Here is a 25,832-nt window from a genome sequence, read left to right as displayed (position 1 = left end):
AAAGTATAGATATGCTTTATATTATTCAAGCTAGAAGGGGCACCCCAGACCAAATGGCCTTTAGATACTAGAAATCTTATGGTAGTCCTGAAAGATTTATGCAAGGGATTATAGCCCCTAGATGAGTAGTACGCCGAATGCCATGATTCAACAGCAAACGAGTTCAGTTAACCTGCGCTAAAGTACTGAAATGGAAGAGGCTAACAAATAGTCATATCTTGGTTTTATTTTGTTGGTGTTGCTTTCAACTAATTTTTTATACTTTATGAGGAAACCGCTGAATATTTTAGGCGCATCCCATCAATGCCCTAAGATGTTGGGCAAAGGGCTTTGGCATGTAGGACATAGGGTTAAATTGATCTGTGGACATTTAAGGCTAAGATCGGTTTAGAACCCATAGTCTACATGCTTAAACGATTATATTCCCTGTTTGTATATCGGTTTTAATGATTGTAAGTAAGGAAATTAGGAATGTTGCGTCAATTACACCATTTAGTTTACAAGCCTTGCTAAGATAGGTTTTAGAATTTATAGTCTACTTGCTTAGACGATTATTTTCCTGTTCGTATATCGGTTAAATGATTTGTAAGTTAAAAAAAAACTAGGAGTGTTTTGTCAATTTGCACAATTTAGTTTACAATCCTTACATATTCTCTGTTACTGAGGTGTTTTCCATGTGGTCAGCTTATCTTTTCTGGTGTTAAGTTGCTGCATTCTTAGATTTCCAACAATGATTATTCTTTTTGATGGTCTGATCTAGGATTCAGCAATTCTTTTGCAGCAGCATACTGAAAAATAATTTTCTTTTTTTATGGACTTTATTTGAAAAATGTACATTTCATGCTTGCTTCTGGTTTATATTGTTTGCATCAAGGATCATTTCTACATCTGTGATCTGAAATGTAATGTTTATATTTTGTTTGTTTGCATCAAGGATCATTTCTACTCCTTGAGCTTTTTATCATCCTGATTATGGATCACAGGGTGTGATCTGAAATGTAATGTTGGTGCAAACAAACACACAATCTAAACCTGAAGCAAGCATAATAACTAATATGGAGTGTGGAAAACTAATATCGATATTAATGTCACTGTTTCACTGTACCCAAATCAGTAGGGATTCGTAGAGACAATGTGGGAGAATATTGTTGGAAGGAAAAAGCTCGAGTTTCAGTATGTAGAAGAAGCACGAATACAGCTAAATCAGCAGGTTTTTAATCAATGTAATTGAAACCTGATGATATTTAATGATTACTGTTCCAGGGTTCATTTGGAAGAATTACTACTGGAAGCTCCAGGGTACAATACTATTATCACAACCAGAGACAGTTGTATCCATCCCCCAAAAATTCTGTACTCGATTGTATCAGTTGCTATTGCTGGGCCATGCGGATGCTCTCTCGCTTATCTGCTTCTCGCCTTTGGACAGACATCAATTTCAAGTACCGCAAATGCAAATCTAGTCATGGACGAATAACTACTTGAAGCGGCAGGGTACTAGACTGTTATCACAACCAGAGACATTTCTATTATCCCTAAGAAGTCCTGTAATTGATTATATTAGTTGCTATTTCAGGGCCATGAAGATGCTATGTCTTTTCTAACACCCCCCACCCCCACAAAAAAATCGTCTTAGCCCCAAAGTTTCTTATGAAATCAAATTACGGTCAACAACTAAAATAAAATGAATTCCATGCTTATTTGTGTTTTTGCAAAGAACTTGCAGGTGCAAGCATAATGTAAGTGCTCACCCCCTTCCTCTAAAGGGTGATTGCTCTTTGAATTGGGAACCTCATGTGACCTCGTTGAATGCAAAGAATTAGGTTTCTCACGGGGAAATCATATTCACTGAGCACAAAGAAGGGCCTTTTTAGATGCTCGAAGGCCAGTAGCGATCTCTCGGATGATTTGGGGAGTGAAAGCTTCTTAGATTTGTCCACATTTCCAGAGAACAAGAAAAACTGTGCTGATGCACTGCTGGGTTAATGCTCGGAAGCTGGAGTGGCAAGATGCCTTTATCATGTTATTGGAACTTGCAAGCGCAAAATTTCTTGAAATTTATTCAGCAGCCCAGGCTATTTGTCTTGCATATATTAAATTTCTTCCTATAATTTTTTTTCCAATGAGCTGATATTGTGTCTGTAATTAGCAGAAGCCAAGCAACATGCCTTTATCATGTTATTGGAACTTGCGAGCGCAAAATTTCTTGAAATTTAATCAGCAGCCTAGGGTATTTGTCTTAGACATAAATTTGTTTCTATGATTTTTTTTTTTTCCATTGAGCTGACATTGTGTCTGTGATCATCATAAGCCAAGCAACATGCCTTTATCATGTTATTGAAATTTGCAAGCGCAAAATCTCTTGAAATTTAATTAGCAGCATCTCTGCTACGATTTTGAATTCCACGATGTGCTGAGATCCAATTTGCTTACCACTCAAATGGGATAACAGAAGATTTAATATCAAATTATTCATTTCAAATATAACTGTGGTCAAATATATGGAGGCATTGCTAAACGTTGCCATTTCGTGTTCCTCTTTTTCCTCAAATTTCAGAACTATTTTAAAATAATTATAGAACTGGTTACAGATGAATGTTTTGAGGAATTGTCCCATCTTCTTTGAGAAAAAGATTAGTACTTTAAGTCCAAATTTTGAAATTACAACGTAGGCAAGTAGAATTTCCACTTTAAGTGAGTGGACGATATGTTCAAAGAAAAACAAAAACAAAGGGAAATATTATATTCTTCTTTAATCAATACAAAAGCTACTTTTAAATCACGTGATTCTCGATATAATAAAACAGCGATGTTATGATTCTCGATATAACAAAAAATTATTATTCTTTAAAATAAAAGTAAGTGGAATAATCAACACAAATATGTGGAATAATTTTATCTTTTCCAATTTTGAAACTTTAAAAAATATGGAATATTCAAATAAAAGAAAATATCATTAAAAGATATTAAAGCAAAAAATAGTAGGCTTTGAAGAAATAGAAGGAAATATTGAGGGGGGAAATAGTAGGCTGAATTTTGTGTTTCAGTTCTTTTTTAATTAAGGATTATAAACAACTAAACCAAGAAATCAACACTTAAACCCAAAACGGGTGAATTTTGTAGGCTAAATTTTATATTTCAGTTCTTTTTTAATTAGGAGTATAAACAACTAAACCAAGAAATCAACACTTAAACCCAAAACGTAAACCCAAAATGGGTGAATTTTGTAATTTCAGTTCTTTTTTAATTAGGAGTATAGACAACTCAACCAAGAAATCAACACTTAAACCCACAACAGAAACAGAAAATTTCCCATGAAAAATCCTTTCGAGTAAAAAACCACATAATAGTCAGTTATCTTTCATCTTTAAGGGCACCAACCCTCCAAAAAAACCTATCACACAAAAGAGATCAAGCAAAGATTATATGCGTTATAATGACCACAAAATTTTGTATTAATGCACAAAAGAATTAAAGATTCAATATTGAAGATGCAATATTATAGTTGTAATTACAATGAAAGAATGACTTGCTTTATAGAAAGCAAGAGATGCCCTAATCCTAAAATTAGAAGAACTAAAGCAATACAAAGTAGGAGCTAAATTAAGCTCAACTACAAGCTAAAAAAGCCAACTAGAAGTGCCTCTAAGTGAATTAAGACTAAAAATGCATACCACCTAGATCTAAATAAAACACCTAAATTTAGTTTAAGTGAAAAAAGTAATCAAAAGACCTAATTAATAAATAATTAGATAATTTTCCTTAAAATTACTCCAACAAATATCAACATAACATAGAGTTTCAACTCTTTACAAAATACAAAATGAAAGCACCGGAAGCTCCAACCTCTAAAATGGTGAGTACCAACTCAACCTTAACACAAGTTTCAAGAGAAAGAAGACGACTGAAAATGCATGCTCTATGTTTTACTTTGACATAAGTAAAAACTCACATGGTGATAATCACTGTCATGCTGATTGATTTCACATTTCTTTTTCAATTTTGATATTGCACACTCTAAATACTTTTTGGATTAAAGTCTTTTACTCAGTACAAACTCAGTTGTTTCTTTACATAGCTGCACCCTTATTCACAGGAGATAGATGAAGATGCTAATACTCAACCCATAGAATATTTTACTTTGCACGACAAACCACTGTGATCTGACATCTCTCAGTAAAAAGGGGATATCGAAGCCTTAATTGAATCACACACAACTGTCAAAAACCACTCTATGAACAACGTTCTTCCCTTTGCCTACGCACATCTTCACACAAATAATAGAGTTAATCTTCAGCAACCCTAATTAGAATGATTCCAACATGCATAGACATTCAAAACAACCACATACATAGGAATATCAGGTCTATTTTTTTTTTGTTTTCCTCACAAACGTAGCGTACATATGCAATCAAATCTGCCACGCACAAGACTGCACTCTCACTGTATTCTAAAAACCATCACCTCATTAAGCACTCTTCTTTTTTCTATATGAAGAAATGTATATATTTTTCATCCAAAAATGTTACAATTGACTCAAATTTTGAAACACTCCTCTTGTTAATTTGCATTGGTTACCAACTATTCACTTTTAGCAGTGATAATTTGTTCTTTACTGCAATCAAAATCTCCATTTCATCAACTGAGACTAATAAGAGGTAAATTATCATAGGTTGTCTTTTGAAAGATATTGATTTTCAATAATCTATTTTCTTCATATTATGTAATCATGGAATTTTGCATGCATGTTTATTATTGCAGTTGCTATCACATTTTTTGTATACTTAAATTGATGTCCATACACTTTGAAGGCTTAAGACTAAAAAAAGATTGTAGTTCAATTTTGTTTTATCTCCAAAGCATATGAACCTTCAGCAAGCTAGAGAAGGCAGGATCTACATGATTGAATTTGGTTTCTAAATATTTTGCATGGCCAGTGAAATTGTTTTTAATAAATCTAGATACATAAATTTCATAAATTTATTATTAAACTCTATAAGTTCTCCAATTTTTATAAAATCTTATTGGCATGTTTTGTGAAGTTGAATTTTGTATATAGTTTACTTTTATTTTTATTTGTTTTGCTCATTTGATGCTAAATGTATTTTTGCAACCTTGTATCATACATTTTATCTTTAGGTTTACAATTTTGTGTGTATCAAACTAGTAATGATAGCATAATTTTATTTTATTGTTTTAGATTTGGATTTTTTTAACTTAGTTTTGCTTTCTTTAGTCGATTCACTTTTTGATTAAGAAAGAATCAAAAGTAAAGTAAGAAGAATATTTTTAGAAATCACGTCTTTTGCATTTCATACATGCATAATAACTATTCTGGGAGGGTTTTGCATTATTCTTATGACGATTATGTGAATTTGAAATCCTTTGTGCATTGAAAGTTAGATACATCTAGGATACATATCGATTCCTTCATGTCTTGATATTGTTTTACACAGATAGGAACCAACCATGGTTCTCATTCTCTTTGGCGCAATCAAAACTTATGTTGAGCAATCTTCTATACTGAAAGAGTGTTTCAAAGTTCTTATTATAGGATGACTTACCATGTTTGGAGTATAATTTATTTATAGATAATTACAAACATTTGAGCCAAGCCATCCATCTTCTTAGGGCCCTATTGTTATATTTGCCATGAAGAAGGGTTTATGTGCCTTCATATTTATGTTTAAGTCTGCAATGGCTATGGCTATTTGCTAACATGATTTTCTATCTTTGTATTTGAAGGGTTTTTTAAATTAAAAGAACTTCTAAAATGTTTGTAACTTATACAATGAATGTATTGATTTTTGATGAATGTTTAATAAATTGTTAGTGACAATATATATTTTGTTATCTTCTTACAATTTTTAATGTAATATATATATATATATATATATATAGAAGATAGATTAATGTAAACTATTTTAATTTATTCTTATAAATGTTATTATTGATTAAAAGGTCATATATTTAGTCAAATCAAATGGTGTTTCTTTAAATATTTATAAAATTAAATATTATTAATTTGCATGTTAAAAAAGGAAGAAAAAATATAGTAAAAAGTTGCCTTTAAATGTAGATTTTTTTTGTATTGATATAGTTAATAAACTCGGTTACAAACAAGGGTGTAACTGTTTTAGCAGTTCGTTATAACTGTACAAAATAGGAACAACTTGTTACTGAGTAACTGTACAAAATTGTGATTAAGTGATTTGACAGTATATGCTATACGTCAGGCTAATTACAATAGTGACAAAAAAACAAAAACTTGTCCATGGTGTATGCCTCGATTAAATCCAGGTGATCCATCCTGTAAGTCCTTCCATCCAAAAAAGCTTGCAATCATCCAACATCCTAGTAGATTGGATCATCTGCTGTCTAACCTAGTGGCCATTGCCCTTGATTTCTTCCATGAGAGCGTCGAGGGCGTTCACAAAAGGAGTTCTCTCGACATTGGTTCTTCCCCAAGTGTAACCATGGGATAGATCAAAATGAATATTGTGGCATATCCATCTGAAAGGAACCTCCAAAACTTCTCTTTGTTAAGTTTGAACACCATAGTGACCTGTGAGCAGACAGAATGGAGGGTGAGACTTCGAAAAGACTCAGTAAGGACCCTTACTTGCCCTTGATATTTTTCTAAATTCCTAATTTTTCATAAATTCCAAAGGATATCACTAGAAAGTAAATTCCAAAACACATTAGTATCTTCGTTAAGTCCTTTAATGACCCCTGTAACAACATCAAGAATATTACAATGCACAGGAAGATTAAATCCAAACATAAGCCAAATTTCCTTAGCAATAATGCAGTCGAAAAAGATGTGTCTACTAGTTTCCCCGACTTTACAGATAAAACACATGTCCTCTTTAAAGTAGTCTGATCTGGTAGGGAGCTTATCAAGAAGTAATAACCATCTAAAGATTTTCTTCCTTGGAGCCAATGGAGATCCCCAGAGAGTTTTAAAAATATTACCCCATTGAGCATGCGATAGGTCAGAATACCAGATCGAATTGAGATGGTTGAGGATGCTACGGTTAGAGGAGAGGGTTTTATAAATAACAAGAGGTTTAAGGTTCCCAATCGGGCTTCCATCAGACCAAGTGAAGGAGAGAAGGCAACTATCATCACAAGCAATGGGAGGCTGGAGGAAATTACATGCATTGCACAAGATGTTATATGTCCTCTTATTAGAAAGAGGTAGATTAAATTTAGCGGAGAGCTCGTCCCAAGGGATCAGAGTTTTGTTTGCTATGATGTCTTTGAAACAACAAATACCTTTGTTGGCCCATTTTTTGGCCGAACACCCTTGAGTAAGGGCGAGAGGCTTATCTTTATGGGTTAAGTTCCACCAGATTGACCTTTCCCTACAAACTTGATTAACACGGCTGCTCCACCCATTGCCAACATTAGATCTAATAATTTCCCATGCTTTCCAGATGGTTTTAAAAATAATAGAGCCTGCGGTAGAAACTTAAAAGGATCCATCTAGTAGATCACTAATGGGGAGGAACTTCCAAGATTTAGCTTTCTTAGGAACCCCCATTCTAATATTATTACGAATGAGCACTTTGCACGATTCATTACCTTCCAGAGCATGAAAAATCCATTTGGCAACCAATGCAATCCCTTGGGTTTTCAGATCCTTAAGACCCAGACCACCAATAGATTTATCCATGCAGCACCAATCCCATTTGACTGGGTGAGCTTTTCTGTGACCTCTTCCATTCGACCACAAAAAGTTTCAGATAGTTTTCTGAATCTCATTGATTTTGCTCGTCAACAAAAATTTCCTCGTCAACAAAAATTTCCTTGCCATCCACCCATAGCTTGTCAATCTTATCCTTACATTGTTTTTGCTTCAAAATGTTGAAAAAGAACTTAGAGCCTTTGTCTCCTTTATCGAGCCAAAGCACCCTGGCTCTGGTTTGGGCACCTAGTGCCTTTTTCGGAGTTCATCTCTAGCTATAGCCACTTGGAGATTTAGATGAGAGTTGCTAGGGTCATTTGGAAGGGCTTGCTCTGCATTGAGCAGATTAGAGGATAAAACCAACTCAACCTGTCTGACATCTTTAGCCTTCTTTTTGCCAATAGTGCCAATTATCTTCTGCCAACTTCTGACCGAGGTATCCCAATTGTTGATATAGGAGCCATTAGAGGGATTCCACTTATTAAACATTCTTACTATATGAATAGCCACAAGAATGTCCTGATCTTTGAGGAGATTGTTGTTGAGGATAAATTTACCTCCAGTCTTACTATGAGGTTTGTTCACACTCCTAGTAATAATTTCAACAAAGATGGGGTGGTGGTCCGAGAGGGAGGAGGGTTTGACCACCACCGGGCAACCTTGTTGGTCCAGGATAAAGGAGAAGAAGTCCTTATTGGTATAGAATCTATCCAGTCTGGAGTAGATTCTACTACCAGCTTTCTGGAAATTGCACCACATAAACCATATGCCCTTATGAACATGTTTTAATTCTTCTAATGGGTCAAACAATCTCTTCATGCTTTTCATTCTATCTTAGTGAAACTTTTATCCACCTTTCCACTCATTTGCAACACCTCCTGATTTGTCATCCTTATGTTCGACCATATTGAAGTCACCCCCTAGGATCCATGGGATGTCAGGAAGAGGAGCAATCCACTTCCAGAGCTCAGATCTATACCTGTAGTCATTGGGGGCGTATATGTTGCACAACTTGAATGAAGAATCTTCATGTTGGAAAGTAACCCATGCAATTCTATTACAAGGGGAGAATCTGGAGCAAAGGATAGAGTTTTGCCAATTAGGGTTAATAAGAATGGTAGCCCCTCCTTTGCCTTTCTCATGTTTAGTGAAGAATTTGAGGGAGTCCTTCCATATGAAGTTTAGATTGATCTCTATGGCGAAGTTAATAGCTTTAAGTTCTTGAAGAAGGACAAAGTCCAAATCCTTATGACTACTCAACATTCTTCTCACCATATACTTCCTATCAGGGGATTCTAACCCCTAGATATTCCAGGATAGACATTTCATGGAGAACAAATAATTATTTTTCATTCTTGTCAACCTTGAAGCTGTTAAAGCACTTAGGGATGCTCACCTTTCGGTTAGATTTTTTGTGTGTAGGAGAGAGTTTATTTTTAGAACCTAATGACCTCCCTCTTTTCCTTTTGGTGAGTGCTTCACCCTCAGAGATTTCCTCATTTGTGAAATCTACATCCTTTAGTTCCTCACCATTAATGGTCGACAAGTTGGATCTTAAGTCAGCTTCCACCTCAGACTCATGAATGTCCACTGAGGAGGCATCTTCCTGGGAATCCTCTTCCGACATTCCTATCTCAGGAGCGTCATGGATTCTACTATTGACAATTGTTGGAGCAGCTGGGATAATCTCATAAAGGACATTGTCATCATCAATCAAGGGATTAGCTTTAACGGGAACAAAGGTCGGGGATGTGATGAGGATAGGATGAAGGGAGCAATCCTCATGCCCTGGAGGGTCCAATGAATCATTCTACACAAGTGTCGGGTCAGATGGATTATCCCTAGCTTGGGATTAACATGTTGTGAGAGCAGATTGAGGATCGTCAAGGGCAGGGGGGTTGCAACCCTACTCCTACTAGCATCATTTCCACGATCAATACCTTCAAAATTTATGACAATTGTCTTGACATGAGAGTCCTTGCGGGGGTTGGTCTTTGCCAGCTCCTTCAAAGGGGTATTAGACCCCTCTTGCACTATGCCTGGTTTGGCCGATTGAATATTCTGATGCCCTTTGGCCCTAATCTTTTCCAGGGCCAGTTGTTGGGCATTCTTTTTTTTAGACCTTTTATTTTTCCTTGAGACCACCTGGAAGCCAGAGTCATCGATATTTTCCATCTGGGAAACGACTGCAAAAACCGCTGAGTGGGGGGGGGGGGGTTCTGCATTAAAGGGGCCGAAGTCGGAATTGCTATCAAAGTTAGCGGGATCAACAGGTTGAGTCTTAGGGAAGCTAGCCACTGACTTATTAATGGATTTTCTTAACAAATCCAATTTATCTTTAACAAATTGTTCATTCGAAGGCTTAACTGAAGAATTGGGTGGAGCAGGGTCACCTATATTCCCGCCAAGCCCATGCAGGTTAGCGATAGGTTTAGAACTATTAGATAGAATAGGGCAAGAGCGCCTGACGTGTCCTTCCCTTCTACAAAGGAAGCACAAATTCAGACCCCTTAGGGTTTCCAGAATGCAAGTGAAGGATTCATCCTGCAGTTTAATGTCAAGAAATATGAGAATGTCTACTCCCGAATTGATGAATATCAAGACTCTAGCATCCATATTGGGGACAAGATTCATCGAATGATATACTCTAAACACTTTTCCTATCAGATCAAGCAATTGCAGAATAAAATTCCAAAAAATAGGAGGTGAATTCTTAATTAGCAGCCACCGAGGGCAAGATATAGCCATAATTTCTTCATTAATCGCATCAAAAGAGCATTTGAGGGCCCTGAAAGTGGTTTGGCCAACGACCCATAATTGTTTATGCAGAACCTCTACCTGTGATTTATTATCTTTAAAGAATATAACAAAAAGACCTTTCTAAACCATTCTACAGAAATAAAAATTGAAACCTAGCTTTTTAATCCATACATTTTTCATCCAATCATTAAGGAATTTTCTCGCTGGACATTTATCCACATTAGTTAAAACAAAGAAAATAACAATGTCTTGGAGTCTTTTATTTTCAAGCTCTAGGGCATTAGCCATGGCATCGTTAGGAGGGATAGAGAAAGTACAAGGAGCCAAGGCACGGTCCTTACCTTGTCCTCCATCTCTGCCATTACAGTCTGCAGATGAAACACTTACCAGAGCGAATTTAGCCTCTTGTGAGACCTGCACTGCATCAGCAACGATTGTGTCTCGGACGGACTTGCCAAGGAATGCTTCCTCAATGACTTTAGTAAAGGGCACATGGGTCGTGTCTGCCCCATTAATCCTTGCCTCCATCGAGCATTAACTGTTTCTGCCCTCCCTTGTACCTACAATAACTACACCTGACTCAACAAGTGGTCAGGAAACAAATGGAAGAAGGAAACAAGGCTTACCACCATGGAGGAGGTCTTACACGTCCTCCACTCGCAAGATCGCTAGGGGTCCACGTCAACCCTAGTTGCAGAGCACCCTCATTTCAACCTTTAAATGTAGATTTAGGATATGAAATTATTTTTAATGGAAATAAAAGATTACAAAGTTTTTTTCAAATTATATTATTACATCACAATGAAATATTAAATTATTAAATATTTTGTAATATAAATAATAGATTTAACTCAATTTTACTCATTGAAAAATTAGAATATAGTTTCATTTTAGAATATAACTGATTTGCATGCATAAAAATTAAAAATAAAATAGAAAGCTCCTTTTGAATGTAGATCTTAGTCTTTTAACTTATATAAAATTATAATTAAAGTGATTGTTGATTTAAAATGGAAATATTAAAAAGTTGCTTTTAAACCAAGATTTAATTGAATTTATTAGTTGCATGGAAAAAAAAGAAAAAAAGAAGTTGCTTTTAAATCCAGATTTAAAAATATAATTTTTAAAATTAGATTTTTTAAAAAATTTATATTTAAAAATATATATTTTTCCATTTAAAAAGAATAAATAATAGGCTGCTTTTTAATTTAGATTTTAGTTTTTAACTTATTTTAAAATTAAAATTAGTAATTGCTTATTTATTATTAAATCAAAATTATAACTATCATATTTTCAATTATTAAAAATAGATAATATTATTTTATGAATTTTAAAAATAAAATAATAATATTTACGTTTTGAAATATTGTAGTGATTTCTTTGTTTATTTATTATATGATTATTTACTCAAATACATCCTAACTTAACCCAAAAATGAAAAAGTATACAAACCTATAAAATTTTAATTAGAAGATGCATTTCATTTATTAAAAATATTAAATAAAAAGCTCCCTTATGTAAAATATTATGGTTCATTTTACATATAGATTTTAGTTCTTAATTATTATAATATTAAAATGGTTCAATTATTTTAAAATTAATAAAATAAACTAAATGAACCTCAAACCAAATTATTGAGGCATTCTATAATGATAATATTTAAATCAATATCAAACACTAATACTAAACCAAATTAAATGTCAACTATAAAACTAACTAACTTGTAAACCAAATGGAACCCTAACACTAAATCAAAACAAATTTAAAGTCTAACACTAAACCCATGTGAAACCTAACCCTGAACCAAAGTGAATCCAAATCATAAATAAAATCAAACTCTAACTCTAAAACTAAAACAAATATTAGAAACCTAACCATAATTTAAAATTCAACCCTAACCCTAAATAAAATTCAACAGGTCTAACCTTAATTGTAAACAAAATTGTATCCTAATCCTATTCAAACCCTAACCCATAATAAAATTTGACCTAACCCTAATTGTAAACATAATTGTACCCTAACCCTGACCCTAACCCTTATGAAATCAAATTTAACTCTCTAGCACAAAACCAATTTGAATCTTAGCCCTATACCAAATTGTACCCTAATCCTAAAATTAAACCAAATGCAACACTAACCCTCACCATACTTAGCCAAATTATACGCTGAACCAAATTCAAACTTAACCTTGTACCAATTTTCCCCCAAACCCCAAATCAAATCAAACCTTAACTCTAACAAATTTAACTCTAACCCAAACATAAAATAAAATTGAATGTTGACTATAAACCTAATCAAACCTTAAGTTAAATTGAATCATAAACCTATATCGAAGTCAACCCTAACCCTGTATTAAATTCAACCCAAATATTTAACAAAATTCTAATCCCAATCCTAACACTAAACCAAATTAAACCCTAACACTAAACTAAACTGAAGCCTAACCTTAAACAAAATGAACATAGATCCTAAACTAAATCAAATTGTTATCATATCTCACAAAATTCAACCCCAACTATATCTCTAACCCTATTTAACTACTTCTAATTGAAATGAGATTACTAATTGATGCTCTTCAAAATACACAATGTTAGACTAAAAATATGTGGTGGAATAACACACAAAAACACAAGAAACAAAGATAAAAGTTAGTGTTATTCAACCAAAAACAAGTCTAAGCAGGCATATCAAAAGAGACACTAAAAACAAGCTAAAATATTTAACTATGGAAGTAAATATAACAAGGCATCTCCAAATGCCTTCTAACATGCTCTTAGCTCCTTCTCCCTTGTTCCTCTTCTCTCCAAGTTCCAAATTAGTGTAGCTCTCAGCAGCTTTTTGCACTATGGATGCCTTATGGAGGTTCAAGATGGTAGATGATTATGAAAAGTATGCAAATGCAAGCTTAATAATCAAAGAAAGATGAGTTATCTAAATGCTATTTGTTAATTTTAACCAAAAGAGTGAATATGACTAAAATATGCTAAATGCTCTCTAAAATTCTCTATAACTTAGATGCATACAAGTTTTTCAGGATCTGGATTATGAAGAAATGGGCTTTATTTATAGGAAAAATGGAGCAATGGATGGTTGAGATTGAGTAATCTCAACAAGGGTCAAGATTGAATGATTTTCAATCTATGTGAGGGCTTTCAACCCAATCCCAGGATGACAAGTGTCAACATGAGAGGGGTTGAGAGGAGAGGGAAGAAGCATTAAATGCTTGACATGACCTGAGGGTTAACTTGGGAGTTAAGGTCAATGGTTGGGTTGAGTGAATAAATTTATTATCCAACGGATAAATTCTTGTGCAAAGGTAAAAGGGATAACCATGGTCAAAGCAATAAATGCTTGAGGAGACACATGAGTCATATGAGGGTTGAGTTAGGGGTTAACCATAAATGGTCATGTAAGAGCCATAAGTGGTTTGGAAGACTTTAGAGGTTAATTTGTTGAACACACAAAGCATTAAATGCTTTTTAAAGACTTTGAAGTCTTTGAAAAGTGACTCCAAGTTGCTTAGGAATGTGACAATAATTAGGGGATGGATTAGGTTAATTAGGAAGGGCTTAGAAGAATCTAGAAGGGGGTTAGGATCCCAAATGGGTTTGGTGGGTGAGGGAAAATAGGATTTTTATTAAAATAAAATTTATTTATTTCAATAAATAGGTGTAAGTTGCATTTGTAAGAAAATGCAAGTGGGGGGGGGGGGGATAAATGATTTAAATAAATGTTTAATTTAATTTATTCAAAAGAGGAAAAAGGGGTTAAATGAAATAAATAGGATTTATTCATTTAATTGATTGTGAGTTTGGTTTAATGAATTAATTAAAATAAATTAAATAATTTATTTAATTAATAGAAGAATGTTTGAAGATGAATTAATTAAATATTAATTTAATTAACTGATGGCTAGTAGATTTTTAATCAAATAAATAGCAAATATTCATTTAATTAAACCAGACAGATTTATGTGACTACATTTGCCCCTCTTTGAGACGATGCGGTTTATCGCGTTGTTTCAAAGAAAGAAAAATAGGTGTGAAGAAATATGCCCCATAAATGTTAATTTAGTGGGTGGTATGCCCCCTCGAGAGATGGACCGAAAATTTTAAAAAATCGGGCAATCTCTCGAAAAAGAATGAAAATTGGCAAGGTGGTAGAAGAGAAGAATTTAGTAATACTGGTGAAAAATAGAAGAAAACGGAGATAATATGAAGAAATAGGAGACTCGAGAATTTCACAGAGACCACGGCGGTGGGCGGGGTAAAATTAGGTTTACGACGAAGGGTATATATGGGGAGGAAGGGGTGAAAACAGGGTCATTTGCATTTGTGTCCATAGTGAAATTTGAGCTCTGGTTTTTGACTTTTTGAAAGAGCAAGGAGCGATCAGGATGTCGGTTCCTATAGCAGATCATCGATTAGAGCGAGTTCGACGATTCCAACGGCCAGACGACTACGAACCAGCGGTATGTGAAATTGAATTTTAAATTTCATGCATTTTTTATAGGTTTTTGGCTAGATCTAAGTTGAGTCAAGACAATAGCACTAAAACTCTGTTTTAGCACTGTTGTCAACTAAATTGGTGCTATTGTGCCGCTATAGAGCTATTACATAGTGGTTTTAGCACTGTTGTCCAGTCTAGCACTATTGCATAGTTGTTTTAGCGTTTTTGCTTTTTTAGCACTATTGCATGGTTGATTGAGCGCTTTTGGTATGAAGTAGCACTTTTGCATAGTTAGTATAGCGCTTTTGATGTTTTAGCGCTATTGGGTAGTTGATTTAGCACTTTTGTCAACCTTGTAGCGCTGTTGAATGCAGAATAGCGCTTTTGTTAGGAAAATAAATGCCCTAGTGTGTGTGAACAAAAATCTTTAGATGTCGATGATGGATGGATGAAGATGTGAGGTGAGAGTTGTTTTGAACCATAGCTGGCCTGATGAGACTTAGGTCATTAGGATAAATGCCTGTTGAAGTCTAGGTGTGCCATGATTGCTTACTTGTTAGGACCCGAAGATACTTGATCAAAGTAGCTGTTGATAGGCTAGGTTTAAACTTAAGAAAGTTTGAAACAAAATAACTAATGATGATGGTTGATGCACATGTGTAGGAGGATCTTTGCGTCTTACAGATGCGCGAGAGGCATCTCGCCACCCAGGTGTTGCGCGATCGGTTGACAGAGGTTGAGGTGGATTGTATCGCAGTGACGAACCTATATGACGTGATGTATATGCTCATGATTCGGACGAATCGCGGGTTGCTCACAACATTGGCAGAGTGATGGCATAGTGAGACCTGTTCGTTTCACTTGGCACAAGGAGAGATGACAATGGCACTGGAGGATGTATGGCACATCCTGCATATTCCTATTCAAGGTGAGCTGGTGACCTATGACCGAGCTTGGGGGACAATAGCAGTGCAGAGATTCTTTGAGGAGGATGTCTTCATTGATGATGGATCGATAGCCTAGGAGTATATAGCAGCATTATATGAGCCTTTACCAGTAGTGCTGTCAAGGATTGTTGGGGGACTGCTATGTCTGGATCGACGATCGCATGGACTTGTCGTTGGTTGGGGTCAAATGATCGAGCAAATTATTATCGAGGGGACCTGGTTTGCATGGGGACTGTGCGTGCTATCGCACTTATATTGAGAGTTGCATGAGGTAGCATACCGAGGAGTGAGCTCATTGGGAGTAGGGATTACTTTGCTGCACATTTGGTCGTGGGAGCACTTACCTATGACTCGACTAGTAGTCCGAGATTCCGGGCAGTGGACCAGCCATATGTTTACATGTATGGAGGGATGATGAGTCAGCCCCACCTGGGGAAGTTAGAGTGGTGGCGGTGGGCACTAGATGACTTGGATACAGTGATCTGGAGGCCGTATATTGAGTGTGAGCCATGAGAGGATGATGCAGAGGCATTGCCATATGTGTTCATGACATGCTATCTCATTGGTAGGACAACCTACAATGTGGAGAGACAACTTCCGGGTAGAGTGCTGAGACAGTTTGGGTGACGATAGGGATTGCTTAGTGGGCCGGGAGAGTATGCACGGGTGGTTTGAGAGAGGTACTTGTGGGGACCAGTGTTACCCTATGATCAGGTGCTAGCAAAGTTCCACACATTACAAGTGAGGCCATGGCATATGAGACTGGGGATGGTAGATGCAGGGGTGTCAGAGGAGTATACTCAGTATATCACGACACATCCGATTTCTCGGATATCAGATCTGACAAAGTCGATTCTAGATTTTGAGGAGGATAGGGGACATAGACGGAGGAGGAGAGGAGGTCATGTTGGTGGAAGAGGGAGAGGAGATGGTGGTGGTGGGGATGGGGGAGGTGGTGATGGAGGAGGAGGAAGAGGAGGAGGAGGAGGTGGGGGTTTTGGAGGAGGGGGTGGATTCAGAGGTGGGTGTGGGGGTGGCAGACGCTTACAACAGAGGGGGAGAGGTGGGAAACCTTTGTGGTTATCTCAGGGACCTTTGATACAGGGAGGCATGAAATTAGGTGGGAGGGATGCTGGTGAGGGACAAGCACCTATGGAGCCAGGGGAGGGAGCCACTGGAGAGGCACCTATGGATATAGGGGAGGGAGCTATAGGTGGGGATTTGTGGGACCATATGATAGGATATTTGCAGACTCGCGTAGAGGATTTGGAGGCAGAGGTGGCCGCTGGTCATGTGCAGCTATTTGCACGAGAGTCAGAGTTGACCGTAGTGCTGCGGGAGAGGGATCAGACTGTTGACAGGGTGGTCCAGTTACAGGAGAGAGTGTGGGCCTTGGAGGGAGTACAGGGACATGGGTCGTCGGCTGATTCCCTAGCGAGAGAGTTGCAGAGAGCAGGTGCAGAGGTTGATTATTGGTGGGGCTTGTATGAGCAGGAGGTGCCATCGAGTCGACGGGCACTTAGTTATTCACAGATGCGTCGAGAGAGATCAGAGCGGTCTCAGAGGATGCAGAGCATTGGGGGTGTGATGGGTCCTCCATAGAGAGATAGATCAGGTGATGCAGGAGCTAGTGGGGGAGCAGGTGGTGATGGTGGTGCAGCATTTGGTCAGAGTGGTATCCGAGAGAGCATTTTGTATGCATGTTACATTTGTCATTTTTGGACTGTTTCTTGGATGGCTCTTGGTAGTCGATATTTTGGACTTCATTGTACTCTGAGACATGTATTTTTTTGGCGATATGATATGATATATATGAGGAGATCCCATATTTTTTTGATGATATGCATGTTGATATGTATGGATTTTATGCAGGATGATGATCTTATGATTTATTCTTAGATGGATATTGGTACTTGCTATATGTATGCATTGATGAGATGATTCCTATATGTATGTTTCATGATGATGTATTCCTACATGATGTCTATATGCAGGTTTTATGATTGTGATGCTAACATATGGATGTAGGTTGATATGCATGATTTGTAGATGTAATGCTTTATGTATGTAATGCCATGATGATTATGTATGCATATGATGATATAGACATTATCTTGTACTTTATGGTGAATTGATGATAAGATGATGATATGCAATGATGTTGATGTGATGTGTTTAAAATAAATGATTTATGTAAATGCATCTAGATGTTTTTAGATGAATGTGTTATGGATAAACAAATGTAAAGTACAAATGTTTATATGATGAATTCTAAATGAATGCATATGTATAAATCGATGTTAATACAAATGGGTTTATATTATGATCTAAATGACAAATATGAAGTGAAATGATAATGCAACTCATGGGTAATGAATAACTGCACCTTAGTGCAATTAAAATGAATGCTTTCTTAATGAATCTTAAATGGTACTAAATGAATGCATCCATAATGGCTAATCATTGTAGTTGTATATGGTGAAAATGGATAACAATAACAACAATATCGCAAGGCTAAATGAATCCAACCACTAAACCCTAGCCTAACAATGAACAAAGATCCACCATAACATATGAAGATTATCTAAGACAATGCAAAATAACTCAAAATCACAAAGATTATACCATCACATGTCCACTAGGGTTTTGATCTCCATTCTTCCTATCTCCATTGATCTTGCTTGATATATTTGCTCTCAGATTTTTGTATGCACAAGAGCTCAACAAAGAACGGAATGTGGTTGCAAGTAGGATCGTAGTATAGCCAAGTACTCCAAAATCAGTCATTAGGGTTTGACAATGAAGAAAGCATCTCCTTAAATAGAAGACACAATAAGAAATGGAGGGTTAAGATTGAGAGGTGTAAAAAGAGAGGTCGGCTAGGATTAGAGGGTAGGTAAAAGAAATACCAAAATAATGAAAGAGGTAGGTAGTGTAGGAATTAAGAGATGAATGACATGTGTCATGTGTAGAAAAAGCTAATGAATTAATTAAATAAATAAAGATTTATTTAATTAATAGAAGAAGTAGGACAATTAAATAAATAAAATATTTATTTAATTTAGGAAAGGGATAATTTAAATAAATAAATGTATTTATTTAAATGAGAAATAAGGCTAGAAGAGGATAAATGAATTAATTAAATAAATAAAAATTTATTTAATTAATAGAAGAATTAGGCTTAGATAATTAAATAAATAAAATATTTATTTAATTAAACATGACAATTTTGGGTGTCTACATTTTGCCCCTCTTTGAGACAATGCGGCTTGTCGCGTTGTTTCAAAGAAGATAAGATGAACTGATACAGAGTTGCCCCAGTATGGGAGATTATATGCCCCCTCGAGAGATTGGATGAAAATGTCTGAAAAGATTGCAGACAATCTCTCGATAAGAAAGAAAGCCTAGAATGGGCTAACCGAATAAAGTGACAAAGTCACAGGATGAAGAATACTGACTCGGGAAATGAGGGCGAGGGCTAGGGTAGGCTATAAGATAGACCACGAGGGAAAATACATCCTCATTGTCATCTACACCCTTACAAGATCATAGTGCAGAGCGAGAAAAGAGCAGCAACAGTCAGCAGCGATGGCCTTCGTTCACAGATTCGATCGTGTTCGCCGATTCCAGCAACCAGCAGATGCAGGAGAGCCGGTAAGTACCCGAAAACCTCCTCGTACTTTCACGCATTTCAAGTTTTGTCATTAATGCTTAGTAGGTAGCAATAAATGTGCTAGGAATAGGGTAGTTAAAAAATGCAAAAACGCGCAACCACGTCTGTGTCTGTGCCAGGCGTGTCTGTGTCCAACAGGCGCGTCTATGTCGGGTCCAGGCGCGTCTATGCCTGGGACCGCGTTTGTGATGAATGCGGACGTGTTTGCGAATTGTAGCAGCCTTTGTGTCATGTGGGGATGTCTATGTTCCCTGGCTGCGTTTGTGTAGGATATAGGCACGTTTGTGTTCAGAAAACGCGTCTGTGTTGCAGAAGCGCGTTTGTGAATTCTATAAGCGCGTTTATGAGTTTAAAACGCGTTTGTGTGTCAAAATGCATAGTTTGAGTCTTCTAGGTCAAATCGGCAGTTCTGTGATGAACATACGCTGTCGATTGGATAAGCTGTTGAGAGGATACACTCAAGCAGGTCGTCTAGGAAGACTAGGATAGATCAAGGCACTTTGTGATGAACAGGGAGCACCAAGATAGGCAGCACTTTGTGATAAACAGGGAGTGCGAATGTGAGTAACACTATGTGATGAACAGGGAATGTCACACACGTAGTACTTTGTGATGAACAGGGAGCACTACTAGGATAGATAGCAACACTTTGTGATGAATAGTGAGTGTCACTAGGATAGATAACCATATGCATTTAGATAGCGAGTAGCATTTTGTGATAAACAGTGAATGCCACGATAACTGACATGATTGATTGTTTGACTGCAGGAGTACTTGCCTATGTTGGAGTCACGGGAGAGATTCCCATCGACTCAGAGATTGCGACCAGAGTTGACACTTGAAGACCGAGCCACAATTGAGGCTATGGGATTGAGATACATTCTGTATGTGCCTGAGTTTCAGGCAAACATGGGATTGCTGACTGCACTGGTTGAGAGAAGGCACTCAGAGACTTGTAGTTTGCATTTGCCGATGGGTGAGATGACAGTCACCTTTAGGATGTATATAGGATTCTACGGATACCGATCGATGGGGAGTTAGTACCCTATGATCGAGACGGAGATAGGGATGCACTGAGGCGAGTGTTCTAGGATCCAGGACTAGGGATGAGGGTGGGACATGTGGCATGGGATACCATGACATGGACAGGATTAGCACTACCAATAGTGTTGACAGGAGTTATCAGTGGGTTCCTCTGTCTGGATAGGACGACACGAGGGGTGGCTGCAGGGGACACAGGGGCCAGGAGAGTTGATCTTGGGGTGGGTCCTTCTAGGGCTCAAACTCCATTGAGGCCAGGTGGCTCCGAGGGAGGGAGTTCATCATAGCCTTAGAGGGCTCCCTATGTATCAGTACTATACCATTTTTGTATTGTAGACACCTGCGGGTGATTTTGTAGCCATATGATTCTTTTGACATCATTATATCATGACACTTTTGATTATATATGAGAGATGATCCATTTTTGCGGCAGCTATATGCATGTGTACCTTATGTGATGAAATGTTCTTATGTGATACTTATGATATGGATGCTTATATGATGCAATGCAATATATTTTTGTTCTTTTATGTTGTATATGTGATGCATGATGCAAATGTGAATGTATGTAATGCAAATGAATATGATAATGCAAATGATTATTTACATAATGAAAATGTGAGATGTGCTAACATGTGTTGTATGCAGGATGTGATGCAATTGTGATATCTATATGTATGTATGAAATGCTTATATGTGGTGATGTAGGTGTAACTATATGAAATGCAAATGTTTTTGGTGTGTCATTATAATCAGTCATGTGATAGCGGGCTATGCGGACTCAAGAAGGACAATGGAAGTCAATCAAGAAAGGGGGATGGAAGACAAAAGATATGAACGTGAAAGAGCTTCTTGTGCGTTATCATCATTGAGCTTTATTATGGCAAGTAGGTTATGACAATCGAGGCATTTGTTCATCCCAGAAAGTCATTGTACCTGTTTGCATGGAGATAAGACAGTCACAAACAAGGGAATGCCCCAGTTCATACTAGACTCACAGTGTCCTAATATCCTTGGACAAGTCATAGCATTACTAAAAGACAATCCACAGACAGCAAATGCAAATAGGTGACGATACCCCATCCTCGCCTTTCTAGTTAAAGACATCCTGGAGATAGAATCTCTAGTCAAAGACATCCTGGAAAAGCTAAAAGACATGTCACCAAAAAGATAAAATCAAAAGAAAACCAAAACTCGACACCAACATCCACTGTAGTCCTCAAGTTTAGTGTCTCTTGTCATTTGTATAAGTCATGTTTGATTGTGGTCACAATGTTCACTTTCACAAAAAGGATAGATAACACTGAACCATATGTTGTCTGAGTCTGTTGAAAGATTTGATTTTGTTGAAGCTCATTGTTGCTGCTGTGTCTCATTTGAAACTGACTGAATTCATGAAACTGATACTTTATTGTGGAGAAGATGGAACTTTATTGTGGACTGGCGATGCAGATGTTGCTTTATTGCGGATTGTGCGCGGATAGACTTGAAGGAAGCTGGAAGAAACTGTACTCCTTGAAACATGTGATGTTCTCAGTTCCACACCCATTACTAGACGTAGGATTTGGTTGTAGTCACAGATAGGATCTGATTTATTATGGATGGAAAGGGAGGGTTATGGATGGCTAACCAATCTTAGGTAGATCAATAACAAACCATGATGGCAATGGGTAAGTTTATTGTGAGTGAATAGGTTGTGAGTGTGTGCAATGTGAAAGATGAAAGAGAATCCTGAAGGAGAGAGGAGCAAAGTCTCTACGCATGGCGCTGGTGACCCAGTTTTCACCATGGTATTTGCCCAGGGCACCACCGAAGTGGTTTTCACCGTTAGACGAAATTATTTCTCTTTACTTTTTTCGATTTTTCAATTTTTTTGTTGTCACAAGGCGCTTGTTTGCCAGGTTTTCACCAAGTAACGATTTTTTTGTTTTATAATTTTTTTGTATTTTTGCATTTTTTTTATTTTTTATTTTTTTTTGTATTTTCGCATTAGGATGTTCCAAAGAGCTTATGTGTAGAACCTGCGAAGGTGCATGCTGTTGACAGGATCCTCCAAGGATTCACCTTCTGTAGTTGAGAGCTGATATGCCCCAGATCCATATACTGCTGTGATGATGTAAGGACCAAGCCAGTTTGGTTCGAACTTGCCCTTCTTATCTCTGTCTTGTTGATTTTTGGGGTTCTCTCTGAGGACTAAGTCACCTATCTCAAATGTACGAGGCTTGACCTTGTGATTGTGGCTGCGACTCATTCGTTGTTGGTAAGCCTTGAGATGATTAAAAGTAGCGTGTCGTCGTTCCTCCAGCAGTTCTAGTTCTTGTAAACGAGAGACCCTGTAATCTTCATCGTTGATTATGTTTCTCAAGGAGACCCGTAAAGAAGGTAACTCGACCTCAATAGGCAAGATGGCTTCAGCGCCGTAGACAAGTGAGTAGGGTGTAGCTCCTGTAGGTGTGCGGACACTTGTGCGGTAGGCCCAAAGTGCAGGATTAAGTTGGATATGCCAGTTACGGCCAGCGTCGTCGACTGTCTTTTTAAGGATTTTGAGAATTGTTTTGTTAAACGCCTCAGCTTGGCCATTACCTTGGGGGTAATATGGTGTGGAGAAACGATGAGAAATATGGAAGCGCTCACAGAGTTCACGAACATCCTGATTTTTGAAGGGACGCCCGTTATCAGTGATAATGGAAGTAGGAATCCCGTATCGGCAAATGATGTAGTTCAAGATGAAAGTAGCGATTTGTTTCCCAGTAACTTGCGTGAGAGGCACGGCTTCAATCCACTTTGTGAAATACTCTATGGCTGTGATAATGAATTTATGACCATTGGAAGAAGGAGGGTGAATCTTGCCTATGAGATCGAGTCCCCACTGACAAAAGGGCCAAGGAGATGCAAGTGGTTGAAGTTCCTGTGCTGGTGCATGTATGAGGTCTCCATGAATTTGACACTACTTACACTTCTTGACAAACTGATATGAGTCTTTTTCCATAGTAGGCCAGTAGTATCCAGTCCTGATGAGTTTCTTGGCCAAGGTAGGACCACTAGTATGCAGACCACATATCCCTTCATGCACTTCTCGTAATGCAATCTGAGCTTCGTCACTCTCTAAACATGTAAGAAGGGTGCCATCTAGACCTCGTCGGTATAGGATATCAGCTAAAATGACATATCGAGAGGATTGGCGGATGAAAGTGCGGCGTTGATTGTTCGATAGATCGGGAGGTAAGATATTGTTGCGAAGGTATGTGAATATGGAACCATATAACTGGGATTCAGGACCAACAACACATATCATTTCCGTAGGAGTGATCTCATATGATGGAATCAACAGGCTGTCTACCAGGAATTCATAGCAGGTCTCATTTTGTGGTAGATCAATGAGCGAAGCAATTGTAGCCATAGCATCTGCAACACGATTCTATTCTCTTGGTATCTGCTCAAACTCTATCTTTGTGAAGTGTTGTTTTAAATCATCGACCAATTGTTTGTAAGGCATTAGCTTTTCATCTTTTGTCTGATAATCATCAGTTGCTTGACGGATGACAAGTTGAGAATCCCCAAAAACACGAATTTCTTGGATCTTCCACTGAACTGCAATTCTTAACCCAGTTGTTAATGCCTCATATTCCGCTATATTGTTGGTGCAAGGAAATGATAAGCGGTATGATTTTGGTATAGAATCGCCTTGAGGAGTTATAAAGAGTATACCCGCTCCTGCCCCGTGCTGTGTATATGAGCCGTCAAAATATAATTGCCATGGCTTTGCAGGTGATATTGTTAGGATGGACTCATCTGGAAATTCTGACTGTAGAGGAACATCATCTATCATGGGAGCATCTGCCAATTGATCTGCAATTGCTTGTCCTTTGATTGCTTTTCTGTCTATATATTCGATGTCGAATTCACTTAGAATCATTACCCACTTGGCCAGCCGCCCAGTAAGTGTAGCTTTGTTGAGAAGATATTTTAGTGGATCAATTCTAGCAATCAACTTAGTCTTGTGAGTGAGCATATAATGTCGTAATTTTTGTGAAGCAAAGACCACAGCAAGACATGCACGTTCGATTGGTGTGTAGTTTAGCTCATATCCCACCAATGTGCGACTGATATAGTATATTGCCTTTTCCTTGCCGTCATCAACTTGTTGTGCTAGGAGTGCCCCCAGTGCTGTTGGAGTAGCTGATATGTAAAGTAGCAACGGTTGATCTGGAATTGGTGGCATCAAAACTGGTGGGTTCAAAAGATAGTCTTTGAGCGCCTGAAAAGCCTTTTGACAGTTCTCATCCCATTTGAACTTGATGTTTTTATGTAGCAAGTGCTGGAAAGGATTACACTTATCTGCAAGTTGTGCTATGAATCTTCGTATGGACTGGAGTCTCCCTTGTAAAGATCGAAGTTGACTGATATTCTTGGGTGGCGGCATGTCCAAGATAGCTTTTACTTTTGCTAGATCGGCCTCGATTCCTCTTTTAGACACAATGAATCCTAGGAGCTTCCCGGAGGTTACTCCAAAGACACATTTCTTAGGATTTAGTCTTACCTTGTATTTTTCCAGCCGATCAAAGACAACTGAAAGTATGTCCAAGTGTGTGTCTCTGTCTATTGATTTTCCCAAAAGATCGTCAACATAATCTTCCACGGTTATGTGCATGAGATCATGAAAGATAGTAGTCATCGCTCGTTGATACGTGGCGCCTGCATTTTTCAGTCCAAAGGGCATGACATTCCAACAGAAGGTTCCCCATGGACAAGTGAATGATGTTTTATGTTGATCTTCAGGTGCAATCCTGATTTGATTATATCCAGAAAATCCGTCCATTAAAGATAACATTTCATGGTCTGCTGTGAGATCAACGATCAAATCAATGTTTGGTAATGGGAAATCGTCCTTTGGACAAGCCTTGTTGATATCTCTGAAGTCTGTACATATTCGGATGCTGCGATCTGGTTTGCTGATAGGTACTAAATTGGAAATCCATTCGGGATAATCAATTGGGCGTATGAATCCGACATCCAATAATTTCTCCAGTTCTGCCTTGACTAGCATTGCCACTTGTGGGTGCATTTTCCTCAATTTCTGTTTTACTAGTTTTGCCCCCGGTTTGACTGTCAAATGATGCATAACCAAATCCGGATCTAATCCAGGCATATCAGCGTATGACCATGCAAAGTTGATTTGTCGTTCCTTAAAGAAACTTATGAATTTTGCTCTCTCGGCCTCTAACAATGATTGAGCCAAAAATATGTTGTGTGGAACCTCCTCTGTACCAAT

This window comes from Cryptomeria japonica, chromosome 4 (assembly GCF_030272615.1).
Source record: "Cryptomeria japonica chromosome 4, Sugi_1.0, whole genome shotgun sequence".
Lineage (NCBI taxonomy): Eukaryota > Viridiplantae > Streptophyta > Pinopsida > Cupressales > Cupressaceae > Cryptomeria > Cryptomeria japonica.
This window is presented reverse-complemented; position numbering follows the sequence as displayed.